The following is a 20,293-nucleotide window of genomic DNA, read 5'->3' as shown; positions in this document are numbered from 1 at the left end:
TTCTCTGTCTCTCTCTCAGTCTCCCAACAATGGAGCAGAGAGAAAGTAATCTCCCATGGTCTCTCATCTTCCCACACTGGCCCAGACCAGGCCTCCAAGGTCGAAGGCAGAAGCAGCAGCCCCCAGGCTGGCTTCTGGACTTTGGAGCCTTTGCATTTCCTCATGTGAGCAGGAGCGCAAGCACCAGGGGAAGCAGAGGAAGAAGAAGGCAGGCTCGGGTTCCAGCCAAGCTGCAGACCAGTAGCTAAAAGAATGTCCCCAAACACCCAGGGGATCGGGTAAGGGCAGGGGCCAGGCAGGTAGCCAAGAGGAGCGGATAGCAGAGAGCAGCTAGTTAAAGACCACAGACGCCTTGAGGTTGGCGTGCTCAAGGCCCTCGCTGAAGGTGATGAGAAAGTACATGACCTTGCGGATTTTGGCCAAGTCAGACAAGCGCTCCCTGAACTCCTGTGCCTTGGCCTCTTTCCAATCCATGGCCTAGGAGTCTTCCTTGCACCAGAAGATGGTAGGGGGGTCCAGCAGCTGCCGCGTCATGAGGTTAGTGAGGTCGGGTGTCCAGTTCTGGAAGGTGCCCCCGATGGTGACTTTATCCAGCTTGTCCAGCACGACATGCCAGTGCTCAAACTGCAGCCTCTGCTACTGGATGAAGTCCACGCGGTACTCGGACTTAGCTGGTCTCAGCAGCTTCTTGCCATCCTGACGCTTCTTCCTGCTTCTTTCCTCGTGCAGCGCATCTGGAGAGAAGCTTCTCTTGATACCCTTACTTCCTAGTGATCTCAATTAGTTCTCTGTCTTTAAATCCTCTGGGTTGGGAAGATTCCCTGGAGGAGGGCATGGCAATCCACTTCAGTATTATTGCCTGGAGAATCCTATGGACAGAGGAAGCTGGCAGGCTTTAGGGTCACAGAGTGGGACACGACTGAAGTGACTTAGCAGCATCATATTCTCAAACTTATAACTATTATATCTATCAGATCAGATCAGATCAGTCACTCAGTCATGTCTGATTCTTTGCAACCCCACGAATCGCAGCACACCAGGCCTCCCTGTCCATCACCAACTCCCGGAGTTCACTCAGACTCACGTCCATCGAGTCAGTGATGCCATCCAGCCATCTCATCCTCTGTCGTCCCCTTCTCCTCTTGCCCCCAATCCCTCCCAGCATCAGAGTCTTTTCCAATGAGTCAACTCTTCGCATGAGGTGGCCAAAGTACTGGAGTTTCAGCTTTAGCATCAGTCCTTCCAAAGAAATCTCAGGGCTGATCTCCTTCAGAATGGACCGGTTGGGTCTCCTTGCAGTCCAAGGGACTCTCAAGAGTCTTCTCCAACACCACAGTTCAAAAGCATCAATTCTTCGGCACTCAGCCTTCTTCACAGTCCAACTCTCACATCCATACATGACCACAGAAAAAACCATAGACCCTGCTTGATACCCTTACTTCCTAGCCATCTCAATTAGTCCTCTGGCTTTAAATCCCATCTATAGTCTAAGGACTCTCAAATGTGAACTGTTATATCTATTGTCTAAACCACTTTCCTGAGCTCCAGACTCTAGTAAACAGCTGTACTACCTAGTTGCTATGTTCACTTGGATATTTAACAACCACCTTAAATTTGACATATCCGAAATAGATTCATTTCCTGACTACCTCCCAATTTTCCTCTTTCCTGACATCCCCAAAAGTGTTTCTCCCTTAGCAATTCACAATTTAGTGATATTCCATTATCAACCCTGGAAATCATCCTTAGCCTTTCTGTGTATCGCATATGATAAAGCTGGTCCATTAGCATACTCCGTTGGCTTTGTTCGCTATAGCCTCAATCTGATCACCTTCATCTCTATCACTGTATCCAAGACACTGTCATCTCACACCTGAACTACTGTAGTACTAGCTTCTTTGATAGTTCTTATTTCAACATTTGTTTCCTTTAAAAATCTATTTCCCTCTCAGCAGTCAAAATTCGGAGTAAATTGGCTCACATCACACCCTCTCTTAAAGCCTTCCAACTGCTTTCAGTGAATTTGGAATAAAGTCATAGTTATGCTGTTAAGATTCCAAATAATCTGACTCAGTGGCTTCCTCAGCTCTTCCTCTCCTGACTACTCTACTTCAGCCGTGTTTATCTCCTTAAACTGTGTCAAGCTTGTTTCCAACTTGGCTCTTTGTATGTCCTCTTTGTTTAGCTTGGAACACTCTTCCTTTGGGTCATGTCATGGTTTGTTTTCTCACTTCATTCCAAACTGTCTAAATCGGGCCTCCTGTGAGAGGCCTTTTCAATGCTCTCTATCTAAAGTAGGTCTTCACACAATAGTATATAGTTCCTCTAACCCTTTGTCCTGCTTATTCTTCATTGCCCTTAGTGCTTCCTGGAAATGATACATTTATTGTTTACTTTTGTGCTCTCTCATTAGAATATCAGCTGCTTGCAAATAACAGCATTGTCTTATTGCTACATCTCTGGGCCCTAAAATAAATGCTCAATAAAGATTTATTGATTGTGTGACTATATTATATATAATTCACCCATTTTTGGTCTAATTATCTACTGACCAATTATGATGAGAAAATAGAACATAAATATCAGAAAAGCAAACAATCCAATCAAAAAGTGGGAAAAAGACCTAAATGGACAATTCTCCAAAGAAGACATACAGATGGCTAACAAACACATGAAAAGATGCTCAACATCGCTCATTATTAGAGAAATGCAAATCAAAACTACAATGAGATATCACCTCACACCAGTTGGAATGGCCATCATCAAAAAGTCTACAAACAATAAATGCTGGAGACGGTGTGGAGAAAAGGGAATACTCTTGCACTGTTGATGGGAATGTAAATTGACACAGCCACTATGGAAGATGGTATGGAGAGTCCTTAAAGAACTAGGAATAAAACCATCATATGACCTAGCAATACCACTCCTAGGCATAAACCCTGAGGAAACCAAAATTGAAAGAGACACGTGTATTCCATTGTTCATTGAAGCACTGTTTACAATAGCTAGAAAATGGAAGCAACGTAGATGTCCATCAGACGCATGGATAAAGAAGTTGTGGTACATATACTCAATGGAATATTCAGTCAGTTCAGTTCAGTTCAGTCACTCAGTCATGTCTGACTCTTTGTGACCCCATGAACTGCAGCACACCAGGCCTCCCTGTCCATCACCAACTCCCAGAGTTCACTCAAACTCACGTCCATCGAGTCGGTGATGCCATCCAGCCATCTCACCTTCTGTCATCCCCTTCTCCTCCTGCCCCCAATCCCTCCCAGCATCAGGGTCTTTTCCAATGAGTCAGCTCTTCGCATGAGGTGGCCAAAGTATTGGAGTTTCAGCTTTAGCATCATTCCTTCCAAAGAACACCCAGGACTGATCACCTAATATTAATCAGCCATAAAAAGCAACATATTTGAATCAGTTCTGATGAGGCGGATGAACCTAGAGCCCTATTATACAGAGTGAAGTAAGTCAGAAAGAGAAATATAAATATCATATACTGATGCATATATATGGAATCTAAAAGCTGGTACTAATGAATTTATTTGCAGGGCAGCAATGGAGAAACAGACATAGAGAACAGACTTATGGACATGGGGAGAGAGGAGGAGAGGGTGAGATATATGGAGAGAATAACATGGAAAATTACATTACCATATGTAAAACAGATCACCAATGGGAATTTGCTGTATGTCTCAGAAAGCTCAAACAGGGACTCTGTATCAACCTAGAGGGGTGGGATGGGGAGGGAGATGGGAGGGAGGTTCAAGAATGAGGGGATATATGTATACCTATGTACTTTGGCCACCTCATGCAAAGAGTTGACCCATTGGAAAAGACTCTGATGCTGGGAGGGATTGGGGGCAGGAGGAAAAGGGGATGACAGAGGATGAGATGGCTGGATGGCATCACCAACTCGATGGATGTGAGTTTGAGTGAACTCTGGGTGTTGGTAATGGACAGGGAGGCCTGGCGTGCTGCAATTCATGGGGTCACGAAAAGTTGGACATGACTGAGCGACTGAACTGAACTGATGACTGATTCATGTTGAGGTTTGACAGAAAACAGCAAAATTCTGTAAATTATCCTTCAATTAAAAAATAAGTAAATTAAAAAAAAAATAGAATATAAAAGAGCTTTCAAATATCTCCACTGTTGCCATACAGGGTTTTGTTGCGTTTTACATTCTTAGTTGCTCAATAGTATTGGGAAACATCTTGAAGAACCAACTCATGTACCCTAAGGAATAACTGAATTCTTTTTTGCTTTCTGTAGAGAATGCTAATTTCAAGTATAAATTCCATGAACTTCTTATTTGGCTCTTTGCCCTTCAGATGAAAGGACATAGGGATTCTTTTCTTCCTCAGTTCATGCTGAACTTCTTGTTTTTAGAAATGCTGAATTCATCCTGAAACCTACCCACTGAGAATTACTTAATGTATTACAAAACTTTGAGATCTTACTAAATAAGACTTATTCGGTCTATTCAGTGTGAAAACTCCCTATAACAGGGATATATTTTACTTATTTTGCATAGTTCTGAATTTAATTTAATTTATTATTTTAAAACCTGTGGCGGATTCATTTTGATGTTTGGCAAAACTAATACAATTATGTAAAGTTTAAAAATAAAATAAAATAAAATTAAAAAAAATGAAATTAAAAAACAAAACAAAACAAAACAAAAAAACTTTCTGTGGTTGTGAATTACTTTTTGCCTCTGTGCTTGTTAATATACTCCTCAGTGTTAATTATTAACACTATAAAAGTAAGCACTAGGTTCTAAATATAAATGTCTGATTCACTATAGTCTTTGTGGTATTAATTTTCTTTCCTATGTAAACTATAAAATAGTATCAATGGATATTCTTTTTTTCAGTGTGATACGACCAAGGTAAAAGAAACCCAAGTAAGATGGTAGGTGTTGCAAGAGGGAATCAGAGGGCAGACACACTGAAACCATAATCACAGAAAAATAGTCAATCTAATCACACTAGGACCACAGACTTGTCTAACTCAGTGAAACTAAGGCATGCCCGTGGGGCCACCCAAGACGGACAGGTCATGGTGGAGAACGCTGACAGAATGTGGTCCACTGGAGAAGGGAATGGCAAACCACTTCAGTATTCTTGCCTTGAGAACCCCATGAACAGTATGAAAAGGCAAAATGATAGGATACTGAAAGAGGAACTCCCCAGGTCCGTAGGTGCCCAATATGCTACTGGAGATCAGTGGAGAAATAACTCCAGAAAGAATGAAGGGATGGAGCCAAAGCAAAAACAATACCCAGCTGTGGATGTGACTGATGACAGAAGCAAGGTCCAATGCTGTAAAGAGCAATATTGCATAGGAACCTGGAATGTCAGGTCCATGAATCAAGGCAAATTGGAACTGGTCAAACAGGAGATGGCAAGAGTGAACATAGACATTCTAGGAATCAGAGAACTAAAATGGACTGGAATGGGTGAATTTAACTCAGATGACCATTATATCTACTACTGCGGGCAGGAATCCCTTAGAAGAAATGGAGTAGCCATCATGGTCAACAAGAGAGTCCAAAATGCAGTACTTGAATGCAATCTCAAAAAAGACAGAATGATCTCTGTTCGTTTCCAAGGCAAATTATTCAATATCACAGTAATCCAAGTCTATGCCCCAACCAGTAATGCTGAAGAAACTGAAGTTGAACGGTTCTATGAAGACCTACAAGACCTTTTGGAACTAACACCCAAAAAAGATACCCTTTTCATTATAGGGGACTGGAAAGCGAAAGTAGGAAGTCAAGAAACACCTGGAGTGACAGGCAAATTTGGCCTTGGAATACGGAATGAAGCAGGGCAAAGACTAATAGAGTTTTGCCAAGAAAATGCACTGGTCATAGCAAACACCCTCTTCCAACAACACAAGAGAAGACTCTACACATGACATCACCAGATGGTCAACACCAAAATCAGATTGATTCTATTTTTTGCAGCCAAAGATGGAGAAGCTCTATGCAGTCAGCAAAAACAAGACCAGGAGCTGACTGTAGCTCAGATCATGAACTCCTTATTGCCAAATTCAGACTTAAATTGAGGAAAGTAGAGAAAACCACTAGACCATTCAGGTATGACCTAAATCAAATCCCTTATGATTATACAGTGGAAGTGAGAAATAGATTTAAGGACCTAGATCTGATAGATAGAGTGCCTGATGAACTATGGACTGAGGTTCGTGACATTGTACAGGAGACAGGGATCAAGACCATCCCTGTGGAAAAGAAATGCAAAAAAGCAAAATGGCTGTCTGGAGAGGCCTTACAAATAGCTGTGAAAAGAACAGAAGTGAAAAGCAAAGGAGAAAAGGAAAGATATAAACATCTGATGCAGAGTTCCAAAGAATAGCAAGAAGAGATAAGAAAGCTTTCTTCAGCAATCAATGTAAAGAAATAGAGGAAAACAACAGAATGGGAAAGACTAGAGATCTCTTCAAGAAAATCAGAGATACCAAGGGAACATTTCATGCAAAGATAGGCTCGATAAAGGACAGAAATGGCATGGACCTAACAGAAGCAGACGATATTAAGAAGAGGTGGCAAGAATACACAGAAGAACTGTACAAAAAAGATCTTCACGACCCAGATAATCACGATGGTGTGATCACTGACCTAGAGCCAGACATCCTGGAATGTGAAGTCAAGTGGGCCTTAGAAAGCATCACTATGAACAAAGCCAGTGGAGCTGATGGAATCCCAGTTGAGCTATTTCAAAACCTGAAAGATGATGGTGTGAAAGTGCTGTGCTCAATATGCCAGCAAATTTGGGAAACTCAGCAGTGGCCACAGGACTGGAAAAGGTCAGTTTTCATTCCAATCCCAAAGAAAGGCAATGCCAAAGAATGCTCAAACTACCACACAATTGCACTCATCTCACACGCTAGTAAAGTAATGCTCAAAATACTCCAAGCCAGACTTCAGCAATATGTGATCCATGAACTTCCAGATGTTCAAGCTGATTTTAGAAAACCCAGAGGAACCAGAAATCAAATTGCCAACATCCACTGGATCATCGAAAAAGCAAGAGAGTTCCAGAAAAACATCTATTTCTGCTTTATTGAGTATGCCAAAGCCTTTGACTGTGTGGATCACAATAAACTTGGAAAATTCTGAAAGAGATGGGAATACCAGACCACCTGACCTGCCTCTTGAGAAATCTGTATGCAGGTCAGGAAGCAACAGTTAGAACTGAACATGGAACAACAGACTGGTTCCAAATAGGAAAAGGAGTATGTCAAGGCTGTATATTGTCACCCTGCTTATTTAACTTCTATGCAGAGTACATCATGAGAAACACTGGACTGGAAGAAGCACAAGCTGGAATCAAGATTGCCGGGAGAAATATCAATAACCTCAGATATGCAGATGACACCACCCTGATGGCAGAAAGTGAAGAGGAACTCAAAACCCTCTTGATGAAAGTGAAAGTGGAGAGTGAAAAAGTTGGCTTAAAGCTCAACATTCAGAAAACGAAGGTCATGGCATCCAGTCCCATCACTTCATGGGAAATAGACAGGGAAACAGTGGAAACAGTGTCAGACTTTATTTTTTGGGGCTCCAAAATCACTGCAGATTGTGACTGCTGCCATGAAATTAAAAGACGCTTACTCCTTGGAAGTAAAGTTATGACCAACCTAGATAGCATATTCAAAAGCAGAGACATTACTTTGCCAACAAAGGTCTGCCTAGTCAAGGCTATGGTTTTTCCAGTGGTCATGTATGGATTTGAGAGTTGGACTGTGAAGAAAGCCGAAGAATTGATGCTTTTGAACTGTGGTGTTGGAGAAGACTCTTGAGAGTCCCTTGGACTGCAAGGAGATCCAACCGGTCCATTCTGAAGGAGATCAGCCCTGGGATTTCTTTGGAAGGAATTATGCTAAGGCTGAAAGTCTAACCACCTTATGCGAAGAGTTGACTCGTTGGAAAAGACTCTAATGCTGGGAAGGATTGGGGGCAGGAGGAGAAGGGGACAACAGAGGATGAGATGTCTGGATGGCATCACTGACTCGAGGGACGTGAGTCTGAGTGAACTCCGGGAGTTGGTGATGAACAGGCAGGCCTGGTGTGCTGCGAATCATGGGGTTGCAAAGAGTTGAACACGACTGAGCGACTAAACTGAACTGAACTGAGTTGGATTTGCACGTTATCACTCCAAAGCTTTTCCATGTGTCTACAGATGAAACTTCCATAGTTTAAGAGTTTATACGATTTCACATCATAGCCCCTGTGTTGAAAACATTATAGCTTTGAGTCATAATATTCTGTTACATGTGCACCATAATATACCTGTATTTCCCCCTAAAGTTTGATAATTAGATTGGTTATAACTTTTATATATTCTAATTAATATAAAAATAAAATTTTATGCATAAATTTAAGTCAATAGTTCTTATAATTTATATAGAAGATAATAATAAACTAGAAGTTTAGGGAAATGTCTTGATACATATTGCCAAATTGTTTTTCAGAGCAGCTCTACTAAATTATAATTCTACCATTAGATAAGAGGCCTTATCTCATCATACTGTTACCAGGACTGTCATTAAAATTATTTTTTGGTAAATGTTATCAACAGCAACTATGTCTTATTGTTACTTTATTTTGATTTTTGTATTTTTGGGATACACATACCATTATTCTTTTAGTTTTCTTTATAAGTGGTGTTGTTATTTTGCCCATCTAGGTATTACAAACTTTTAAAAACTGGATTTTATGATAGCTCTTTTTATCAAGGACATTAACCCTTTTATACTTTTTCTACAAATGTATTTCTTGACAATTTTTACATGTGTACAGTATTACTCCGTTTCATAAAATAGAACACTATATCTCAGTGGATATAGTTGGTACTGGAAGAATAAAATCAGTCTTTTTACTTCTCTCAAATGGAAAATTCTTAATTAAGAATTTAACTGAGTTATTATAAACCAGATTAATTTTAAACTTATTAGTATTCTTGCTTGGAAAATTCCATGGATAGAGAAGCTGGTGGGCTGTAGTCCATGGGGTCATAAAGAATCGAACATGTCTGAGATGGCACGGCACTGTGGCACAGCCATTGAAAAGGACATTGCTCTCCAGTGAATTCTTTTCCCACTCAGGTACAAGGAGCCTGTTTTTTTAATTTTAACTGTTTATTTTGTACTGCACTGTGCTGTGCCTAGTCGCTCAGTCGTGTCTGACTCTTTGCGACCCTGTGGACTGTGTAGTAGTGGGGTATAGCCAATTAACTATATTGTGATAGTTTTGGGTGAACAGTGAAGGGACTCAGCTATACATACACATGTAACCATTCTCCCCAAACTCCCCTCCCATCTTGGCAAAAGAAGCCCAATTAGAAAGAGTTTGAGAATGAGGAAGTTTCAGACTGAAAGAAAGCAATTAACTCCCTCCTGCAAAATAATGTGCAATATGAATTCCGAAGTGAAATATACACATCACAAATTTTAAGTCAGTTAAGACTATATTTCCAGTTCTCCTGAATGGTTCACCCAGCACAGTCCCTGAGAGTTAGTATTTTACTTTGAATATGTGTGTGCATGTGTGAGGTTAGCTGAATATTTACTATACATTAATGAGAATAAACAGGTGTCCGAGTCCCATAGGCCAGGAAAATCTTGAAAGGGCTAAATTTGGAGTACCCGCCTAGTTCTCATCCCACCTGGCTTAATGTGGGGCTCTGTGTCAACAGCTATCACTGATTGTCTACTACGACATCCTGACTCTTTGCGACCCCATGAACTGGAGCCCACCAGGCTCCTCTGCCTATGGGATTCTCCAGGCAAGAATACTGGAGTGGGTTGCCATTTCCTTCTCCAGGGGATCTTCCCAACCCAGGGATTGAACCTGGGTCTCCCGAATTGTAGGCAGATGTTTATGATCTGAGCCACCAGGGAAGCCAGTCCATGGGGTTAAGGCATCCTGGGAATAGCTCACTTAAAAAAACATTATGGTGTCAGTTTGCAGTTTCCTTAAAGAAAAAATTCCCTGGTGAAGGTTAGAAGAAGATATTTTTCAAGAAAGCTAAAATATGGAACTAAGAATCACTGAGTTTTGCCCATCTGTTTTCCCTAAGGCTTGGGGAAAGTCATATTTAGCATACAGCATTATGCTTTCTCCCTAAGTTCACCTCTTCAGTAAAATTTCCAACCCTTGTGGTGGTATTGTGGAGGATAAGAAGCTGAGGTAGTAAAGGGAAGTGCAGCCCACTCCAAATAGTCCTTCTGTGGTTTATGTTCAGAGAGCAAATAGCATCCTGTTGAGGCTGGTCTTTGAATGTGGTCCAAGCAGAAGCAAAGACATAAAGGTTCTCTGCTGACTATATGTTTCTCCAGGAAAAACTTCATTAAGGAAAATCTGTTCCCCTGCATATGCTGGTGAGAGGTCACACTTGAGTGATGAGAGAGGAGTTTGTGAGGCTGAGAGAAACACTTGAGGTACGTTTGTGTATAGAAAAAGCCTTTATATGTGTACAGAATTCTCAAGAAATGGTTAACAGAGCAAAAAGTAAGTAGTGGTGAGGGAAAGGAAGTCACTTTCACTTTTCCATATATATCTTCTATATTGCTTGTAATTTTTTTTTTTACAATAAGTATTTACTACTTTGGCAATTCAGAAACATATCAGATCAGATCAGATCCGATCAGTTGCTCAGTCATGTCCGACTCTTTGTGACTCCATGAATCGCAGCACACGAGGCCTCCCTGTCCATCACCAACTCCCGGAGTTCACTGAGACTCACATCCATCGAGCCAGTGATGCCATCCAGCCATCTCATCCTCTGTCGTCCCCTTCTCCTCCTGCCCCCAATCCCTCCCAGCATCAGGGTCTTTTCCAATGAGTCAACTCTTCGCATGAGATGGCCAAAGTACTGGAGTTTCAGCTTTAGCATCATTCCTTCCAAAGAAATCCCAGGGCTGATCTCCTTCAGAATGGACCGGTTGGGTCTCCTTGCAGTCCAAGGGACTCTCAAGAGTCTTCTCCAACACCACAGTTCAAAAGCATCAATTCTTCGGCGCTCAGCCTTCTTCACAGTCCAACTCTCACATTCATACATGACCACTGGAAAAACCATAGCCTTGACTAGCAGGACCTTTGTTGGCAAAGTAATGTCTCTGCTTTTCAATATGCTATCCAGGTTGGTCATAACTTTCCTTCCAAGGAGTAAGTGTCTTTTAATTTCATGGCTGCAGTCACCATCTGCAGTGATTTTGGAGGCCCCCCAAAATAAAGTCTGACACTGTTTCCACTGTTTCCCTGTCTATTTCCCATGAAGTGATGGGACCGGATGCCATGATCTTTGTTTTCTGAATGTTGAGCTTTACGCCAACTTTTTCACTCTCCACTTTCACTTTCAAGAGGCTTTTGAGTTCCTCTTCACTTTCTGCCATAAGGCTGGTGTCATCTGCATATCTGAGGTTATTGATATTTCTCCCGGCAATCTTGATTCCAGCTTGTGTTTCTTCCAGTCCAGCATTTCTCTTGATGTACTCTGCATATAAGTTAAATAAACAGGGTGACAATATACAGCCTTGACATACTCATTTTCCTACTAGGAACCAGTCTGTTGTTCCATGTCCAGTTCTAACTGTTGCTTCCTGACCTGCATACAAATTTCTCAAGAGGCAGATCAGGTGGTCTGGTATTTCCATCTCTTTCAAAATTTTCCAGGTTATTGTGATCCACACAGTCAAAGGCTTTGGCATAGTCAATAAAGCAGAAATTGATGTTTTTCTGGAACTCTCTTGCTTTTTCGATGATCCAGTGGATGTTGGCAATTTGATCTCTGGTTCCTCTGCCTTTTCTAAAAACCAGCTTGAACATCTGGAAGTTCATGGTTCACATATTGCTGAAGCCTGGCTAGGAGAATTTTGAGCATTACTTTACTAGCGTGTGAGATGAGTGCAATTGTGCGGTAGTTTGAGCATTCTTTGGCATTGCCTTTCTTTGGGATTGGAATGAAAACTGACCTTTTCCAGTCCTGTGGCCACTGCTGAGTTTCCCAAATTTGCTGGCATATTGAGCACAGCACTTTCACACCATCATCTTTCAGGATTTGGAATAGCTCAACTGGGATTCCATCAGCTCCACTGGCTTTGTTCATAGTGATGCTTTCTAAAGCCCACTTGACTTCACATTCCAGGATGTCTGGCTCTAGGTCAGTGATCACACCATCATGATTATCTGGGTCATGAAGATCTTTTTTGTACAGTTCTTCTGTGTATTCCTGCCACCTCTTCTTAATATCTTCAGCTTCTGTTAGGTCCATACCATTTCTGTACTTTATCAAGCCCATCTTTGCATGAAATGTTCCCTTGGTATCTCTGATTTTCTTGAAGATATCTTTAGTCTTTCCCATTCTGTTGTTTTCCTCTATTTCTTTGCATTGATTGCTGAAGAAGGCTTTCTTATCTCTTGCTATTCTTTGGAACTCTGCATCAGATGTTTATATCTTTCCTTTTCTCCTTTGCTTTTTGCTTCTCTTCTGTTTACAGCTATTTGTAAGGCCTCCCAGACAGCCATTTTGCTTTTTGGCATTTCTTTTCCACGGGGATGGTCTTGATCCCTGTCTCCTGTACAATGTCATGAACCTCATTCCATAGTTCATCAGGCACTCTATCTATCAGATCTAGGCCCTTAAATCTATTTCTCACTTTCACTGTATAATCATGAGGGATTTGATTTAGGTCATACCTGAATGGTCTAGTGGTTTTGCCTACTTTCTTCAATTTCAGTCTGAATTTGGCAATAAGGAGTTCATGGTCTGAGCCACAGTCAGCTCCTGGTCTTGTTTTTGCTGACTGTATAGAGCTTCTCCATCTTTGGCTGCAAAGAATATAATCAATCTGATTTCAGTGTTGACCATCTGGTGATGTCTGTGTGTAAAGTCTTCTCTTATGTTGTTGGAAGAGGATGTTTGCTATGACCAGTGCATTTTCGTGGCAAAACTCTATTAGTCTTTGCCCTGCTTCATTCCGTATTCCAAGGCCAAATTTGCCTGTCACTCCAGGTGTTTCTAGACTTCCTAGTTTTGCATTCCAGTCCCCTATAATGAAAAGAACATCTTTTTGGGTGTTAGTTCTAAAAGGTCTCGTAGGTCTTCATAGAACCATTCAACTTCAGCTTCTTCAGCGTTACTGGTTGGGGCATAGACTTGGATTACTGTGATATTGAATGGTTTGCCTTGGAAATAAACAGAGATCATTCTGTCTTTTTTGAGACTACATCCAAGTACTGCATTTCGGACTCTTTTGTTGACCATGATGGCTACTCATTTCTTCTGAGGACTTCCTGCCCGCAGTAGTAAATATAATGGTCATCTGAGTTAAATTCACCCATTCCAGTCCATTTCAGTTCACTGATTCCTAGAATGTCAACATTCATTCTTGCCGTCTCCTGTTTGACCAGTTCCAATTTGCCTTGATTCATGGACCTGACGTTCCAGGTTCCTATACAATATTGCTCTTTACAGCGTTGGTCCTTGCTTCTATCATCAGTCACATCCACAGCTGGGTATTGTTTTTGCTTTGGCTCCATCCCTTCATTCTTTCTGAAGTTATTTCTCCACTGATCTCCAGTAGCATATTGGGCACCTACGGACCTGGGGAGTTCCTCTTTCAGTATCCTATCATTTTGCCTTTTCATACTGTTCATGGGGTTCTCAAGGCAAGAATACTGAAGTGGTTTGCCATTCCCTTCTCCAGTGGACCACATTCTGTCAGATCTCTCCACCATGACCCGCCCATCTTGGGTAGCCCCATGGGCATGGCTTAGTTTCATTGAGTTAGACAAGGCTGTGGTCCTAGTGTGATTAGATTGACTAGTTTTCTGTGAGTATGGTTTCAGTGTCTTTGCCCTCTGATGCTCTCTTGCAACACCTACCATCTTACTTGGGTTTCTCTTACCTTGGGTGTGGGGTATCTCTTTGCTCCAGCAAAGGGCAGGCATTCCTCCTTACCTTGGAGGAGGGCTAACTCCTCACCGCTGCCCTTCCTGACCCTCAACGTGGGATAGCTCGTCTAGGCCCTCCTGCACCTGTGCAGTCACGGCTCCTTGGACGTGGGGTTGCTCTTCCCAGCCGCCCCTGACCCCGGACGCAGGGTAACTCCTCTTGTTGCCGCCCCTGACCTCGGATGCTGGGTATCTCCACTTGGCCGCCCCCAGCCCCCCACCCCCCAACCTCGGAAGCTGGGGTAGCTCCTCTCAGCGGTTCCTGCACCGTCGCAGTCTGGTACTCTCGGCCACTGCCCCTGACCTCGGACGTAGGGTAACAGAAACACATAGTAAATTTAAAAATTTATTTCCCTCAGCTTGTTGTCTTTTTTAAACTTTGTCTTTTTATTTACGAAAGTCTTTTGTTTGGTATCTTTATTTTGTGATTTCTTGCATTGCATTTAAACCTTCCCTATTCACTGACCAGACTATTAGTATGTATTTATGTTTATGTGACCAACTCTCTGCCTATGGAGAATAACTACAATAAAACACCATCTGAAGTGTGTCAAGCTATGTATTTGAAAACACTATTAGCACAGAAGGACAAAATGAGGAAGATTCTAAGAAAAAAACCCTGTGGTGATAATTGATCGGTTTTGGCTGTGCTCCAGTGATCATAGGGCCCTAAAGTCCTGTGGGAAGCTAGTGCTCCCCAGTGAGAAGTATTATGTTAAGGGCAGCCTCAGAAAGTTCTTTGTCACACAAATCGGGGTCCTCCTTGGGAAGAAGCTTCTCACTTGTCCAAGCTCCACTTAGAAAATTGGAATTTAAGGCACTCATTCTACTGGTAACTGTTTATTATCTACAGCAGAACTCAGAAGTCAGCATAAGAACATGAGAAAAACAACTCTGTTCTAACTATACATTCTGCAGAGGGACGTTCTGTTTCGTATGTCTCATTGCAAAATTTATGAGGCTTCCCACATCTGGGTGCAGACTTTTTCCTGCTACTGTTATAACCTTTCCTATCCTGCTTCTCTTGCCGTCTGTCTTCCTTTCCACAGTTTCCTTTCCATGCTATTTTGTTTGTTTGCTTTTTAAAATGTGGTGTCCTTTATTCACTCTCATGTCCAACCCTCTATCCCGACGTCATTCTTTCCTTTCTGATTTTCTCTCCATGCCCTGTTTTTATGCTGATTCTTTTTCTTCGAAGGTCTTAAAGATTTTTGTTTGAAACAAAGATAGATTTGCAGACAAATCATAGGAGAGAGAGCAACGTTCCTCTGAGGATACATTTCCTTATGGAGGAAAAGTAAGGGAGGTGGGGAGATTATGCTTCGTACACGCTATGGTCATTTTCTTGGACATCTCAATCAAAGAACCTGGTACTGTAAGCGCTGCTTGAGTTTCACTTGTCTCATTTTCACTATCAACTATACCAAAATAAGTCCTAGCATCATTCTCAATGACATCACTGATTTCCAGACTACCACCTGCCAGAAATACCAGTATTTCAGAGTTCTCTGTGTTGAGTGCCTCCACATTTTTCATCCATCTACTGCTTGGAGTAGGAAGTCCCGAAGAAGCACATGGCAACACTATACTCTAACCAATGACTCTGAGCAAGAAAGTTGTTTCAAAAATACCAAGTTTGATGTAATCTCAAGATCTGGAAGAATTTTTAATTCAGCTTCATCACTATATTTTGGTGGCCCACCACCTTCAACTATGCAGTGATAGATTCCCCCATCTCCTTCAATTGCATTGCCGATAACTAGTGTTCCACTTGAAAGTTTAATAACTCTATCATCCAGAAGAGGCTGTCTGTGCTGTTCCCACTTCACAAAGAGGACCAAATCAGCATTAATTTCACAATTCAGAATTGCACTCTTTCCACCTGAAAAAGATTATTCTGACTCTTATCCACTGATTCCTCATCACCATCATCCTCTCTCTACTTACATAAATTCCCTCCTCCAATATTCTAATTTTACTGTCAGTGTTTATATTATTGTGTGTGAGTGTGTGCATGCTCAATTGCTTAGTCATGCCCAATGCTTTGTGACCCTATGGATTGTAGCCCATTAGGCTCCTCTGTTCATGGAATTTTCCAGGCAAGAATACTGGAGCAGGTTGCCATGTCCTCCTCCAGGGGATCTTGCTGACTCAGGGATCAAACCTGAGTCTCTTGCATCTCCTTCTTTGGCAGGTGGACTCTTTACCACTGAGTCACTCATTTATATTGGGCTACGGCTAAAATCAAATCTCCTTGGTTATTGTTGGACTGTAGGCTTAGCTATAGCAGCCACTTTTCACCATCACATGAAAGCACTTGGAATCATCTGTTAACTAGAAAGCAGTTCCAGGACCCACTCCAGTAGCATAGCTGAACTTCCACCATTCATGATCTGAACGCTCTGATGTTTATTTATATTTATGAAAACTTCTTTTTCTGAGAAATACACCTAATCCCCCGTGGGAACTAACAGCCCTAGCTGATGATTAGTTTGTTCTGCCTGATAATGCTCAAAGTAGAATCATATTTGATATTTATTGAGTAGTTATAGTTTGTACCTAAATGATCAAGACATCACTAATTAATCAAAAGAGTCCTTGGTCTAAAAAAGCAAAGTTTCTTCTTTAGCCATTTCATTATTTGGCTAGTTTTCCCATGCAAGCTACTCCAATCTGTGTGCGCATATGTCCAAGTCAACACAGTTTTTACCTGCTTTGCTTTATACACATCAAGGGCTTCCATAAATTGTCTCTAATGGATTTCTGATCCTCATCACATGGTGCTCCTTACTCTAAATGTAACAATGATGGACTTTATAATGAAAGAAGCCCTCTGTTTCCATCCTTCCTCCCTTCCTCAAGACATCATTTTGTCTTATTTTATCTGTGAAACTCAAATAAAACTCTGCCGTCCTGCTCCTCACTTTAAAACCACTCTTAGCACCTTGATGTAACCAAATGGCACATGAACTATTCACTCATAAAGACTATGGGGCATGACAATTGAGACATCAATCTAACTTTTGTTTTACCCTTATTATCCTCTTTTCCTTTCCTCCATTTGGGCTTCCTTGGTGTCTCAGATGGTAAAGAATCTGACTGCAATGCAGGAGACCCAGGTTCAATCCCTGGGTTGGGGAGATCCCCTAGATAAGGGAATAGCAACTCACTCCAGTATTCTTGTTTGGAGAATTCCATGACAGAGGAAAATGGTGGGTTACAGTCCATGGGGTCACAAAGAATTGTACACTCTTGAGTGACTTCCACTTTTCCTCCATTCAATCTGAATATTTCTTTGCCCAAGAGGAGGCTTTTGATTGGCATTTTCTTTCCTATTTCCTAAACCAGATCTCAAGCCAGAGACTCCAGAGTTAAATTTGGTCCACATATATGTTTTGTTAGGTTCATACGGAATGTTTTAAAAACTTTAGCCAACACTTGGCACATTTCATAGGGAGACTTGAATTTCTGTCGTCTCTTAAAAATTAGATGGTCTTGACACCCTGGGCTGCTGTTTTCATGTGTCTAAATAGAGGCTGCAACCTCAGCTCTCACCATTATCCTTTTCTTGACTCGGGAAACTTCACTCACTTACATCATCTGTCTTGCCCCTGTCAGCATTGCTTGGCTCCTGGATTAAAGCCGCTAAGGAGGTACGCTAGCTGTGCTTGAGAGACACCGTAAAAAAAGGTTATTTAATTCACAGGCAGAGACTGTTTTACAGAAACACTTTGGACTTGCCCGGTGTTACAGTGGATAAGAATCTGCCTGCCAATGCAGAGGACACGGGTTCAAGCCCTGGTCCAAGAAGATTCCACATGCCGCGAAGAAACCAAGCCCACAGGCTGCAACTTCTGAAGCTTGTGCACATAGAATCTGTGCTGCACAACAAGAGAAGCCGCCACAATGAGAGGCCCAAGCACCACCACTACAGAGTAGCCCCTGCTCGCCACAACTAGAAAAAAGCCTCGAGCAGCAACGAAGACACAGCATAACCAAAAATAAAAATATCAATTTAAAGAATTTATATTCAAAATATATATTAAAAAATATTCAACAGGTAAGAATCTGCTATGTGTCAGTCAGGTTTTGGTGGTGGGGGTAAAAACAATGAATAAGATAGAAACATTTCTATACCAGCACAAGGTGCCAACAGACAAGTAAACACAGCGACAAGTTACTTTCAAGTAATGATCAGTATACAAAATAATATCTTATATTCATAATTTCATGTAATGAGAAGGACATGAAAGAAACAAAGCAAGGTGATCGGATAGAGCACAGTGATGGGGAGAGGATGAGGTGGATGGTGGGGCAGTGGGTATTGAAGCTCTGATACTAAGAGAAAGTATCTGAGTGATGATGAACTGGGAGCTGAATATAACATTTAGGGTAGCATCAGCTTCATGAAGTTTGGGAAGAAATATTCTAAGCAGAGGAAACAGCAAGTACAAAAACCTTGAGTTGGACATATTCAAAGGATTTAAGGTTTGAGTGGGTGGGGCTTAAAGAGCAAGAGGAGAAGTTGGCGAGGTGAATGGACACCAGATCTTGTAAAGCCTTGGTATCCACAGTGAGGAGTCTGGTCTGATTCCAAGTGCACTGGGAAATTATTGGACATTATTAAGTGTGTGAGTGGTGTAATCAGATTTTCTCCTAAGGAGTAATGTCTTACAGTTTGCAACAGTTGTTGATATTTTTAACTTTTTTTTTCAATTGCGAAGTATAACATATATAGAAAAGAATACATAAAACACACGTATAGAGTTTAGTGCATAATTATAAAGCAAAGGTCATGTATCTACCATGCAGGCAAGAAATAGGATGCTGCCAATTCCCAGAAGTACCCCATCACATGGTCCTTCCATGTTTCTCTCCCCTCCAGAGTAACCACAACCCTGAGACTACTTGTTGCTGTTCAGTCACAGAGTCATGTCCAGTTCTTTGCAACCCCATAGACTGCAGTACAGCAAGTTGCTCTGCCCGTCACAATCTCCCAGAGTTTGCTCAAATTCATGTCCATTGAGTTGGTGATGCTATCTAACCATCTCATCCTCTGCCACCCACTTCTTCTTTTGCCTTCGATTTTTCCTAGAATTGGGGTCTTCTGCAAGTGGCCAAGTATTGGAAATTTTCTTTATAGTTTTACTTCTTAGCAATGCATCTCAGTACAATATAGTCTAATATCAATAAACATTTTGTATAAATTCCATTTGATTTCTATCTTAAGACGATCAATAAAAACATCCTCACAGAATTTCTTTCCCAACAAAAAATGAGGAAAATCATTTTTAAAACAGTGGTTTTTGTCACTCACAACAATAAAACAAGGACATAGCCTAAAGTAGTACATTTCAAAAAATGACAACCAAGAGAAAAAAGATAAAATTCTCTAGCAAAATACAAAAGCAGAACAAGTCTTAGTTTCTAATCCCAATTCTGCCCTCATAAATCTTTCAGTGAGTAGGAAAAATTCTCAGAATACTTACTAATACCTCCAAATATGTAGAGAAATAAACAGAGTTGAATATCTTTATCTCTTTCTCTTTTGATTAAGAAATTGTGGCTACAGCTGCTGGGGATGAATGTGTTTAATGGGAAAATGAACATTTAGCATGGAGAAGGCAACGGCACCCCACTCCAGTACTCTTACCTGGAAAATCCCATGGACAGAGGAGCCTGGTGGGCTGCAGTCCATGGGGTCGCTAAGAGTCGGACACAACTGAGTGACTTCACTTTCACTTTTCACTTTCATGCATTGCAGAAGGAAATGGCAACCCACTCCAGTGCTCTTGCCTGGAGAATCCCAGGGATGGGGGAGCCTGGTGGGTTGCTGTCTATGGGGTCACACAGAGTCGGACACAACTGAAGCGACTTAGCAGCAGCAGAACATTCAGCAACTATGAGCTCCATGGCTCTTCCCCAGTCCCAGAGGATGAAAGTGGATTAATGCAAGTCAACTGTGTTCATATCATTCCCCTTACCAGGGATATGTTTAAGCATGGACATTTGATATCACCCTGACCAGTAAGATGCAATGGGGGGAGTTAGGCAATGGAAGAATTATTTGTACCAATGATCAAAGAGCCAAGAAGCCATATAGGATGGTGGGACATCCTAGAAGTTAGTAACAGCAGAAAGCCACTATTGACTGTATGCTGGTGGCTGAAAAGAGGAAGTGATGGTATTATAGCCCAGAAGTCAGGGCTTTTTGGCAGAAACTGGAAAACGGGTATGGGGTCAGGAGGTGGAAGTTGTTCACTGGGAGGCTGGAGATGCAGACGTTACTGAGGCTCACACACAGGA

At 41.7% G+C, this 20,293-nt stretch overlaps 1 pseudogene; it reads right to left on the bottom strand.

Moving 5' to 3' along the window:
• Positions 1-330: 330 nt before the first annotated feature.
• LOC123334201 lies at positions 331-15,523 on the bottom strand (annotated as a pseudogene).
• Between the last annotated feature and the right edge of the window lie 4,770 nt (positions 15,524-20,293).

Source organism: Bubalus bubalis, chromosome 6 (genome assembly GCF_019923935.1).
Source record: "Bubalus bubalis isolate 160015118507 breed Murrah chromosome 6, NDDB_SH_1, whole genome shotgun sequence".
In the NCBI taxonomy this organism is placed as follows: domain Eukaryota; kingdom Metazoa; phylum Chordata; class Mammalia; order Artiodactyla; family Bovidae; genus Bubalus; species Bubalus bubalis.
Note: the sequence above shows the minus strand (reverse complement) of the source record. Positions and strands in the feature narration are given on the sequence as shown.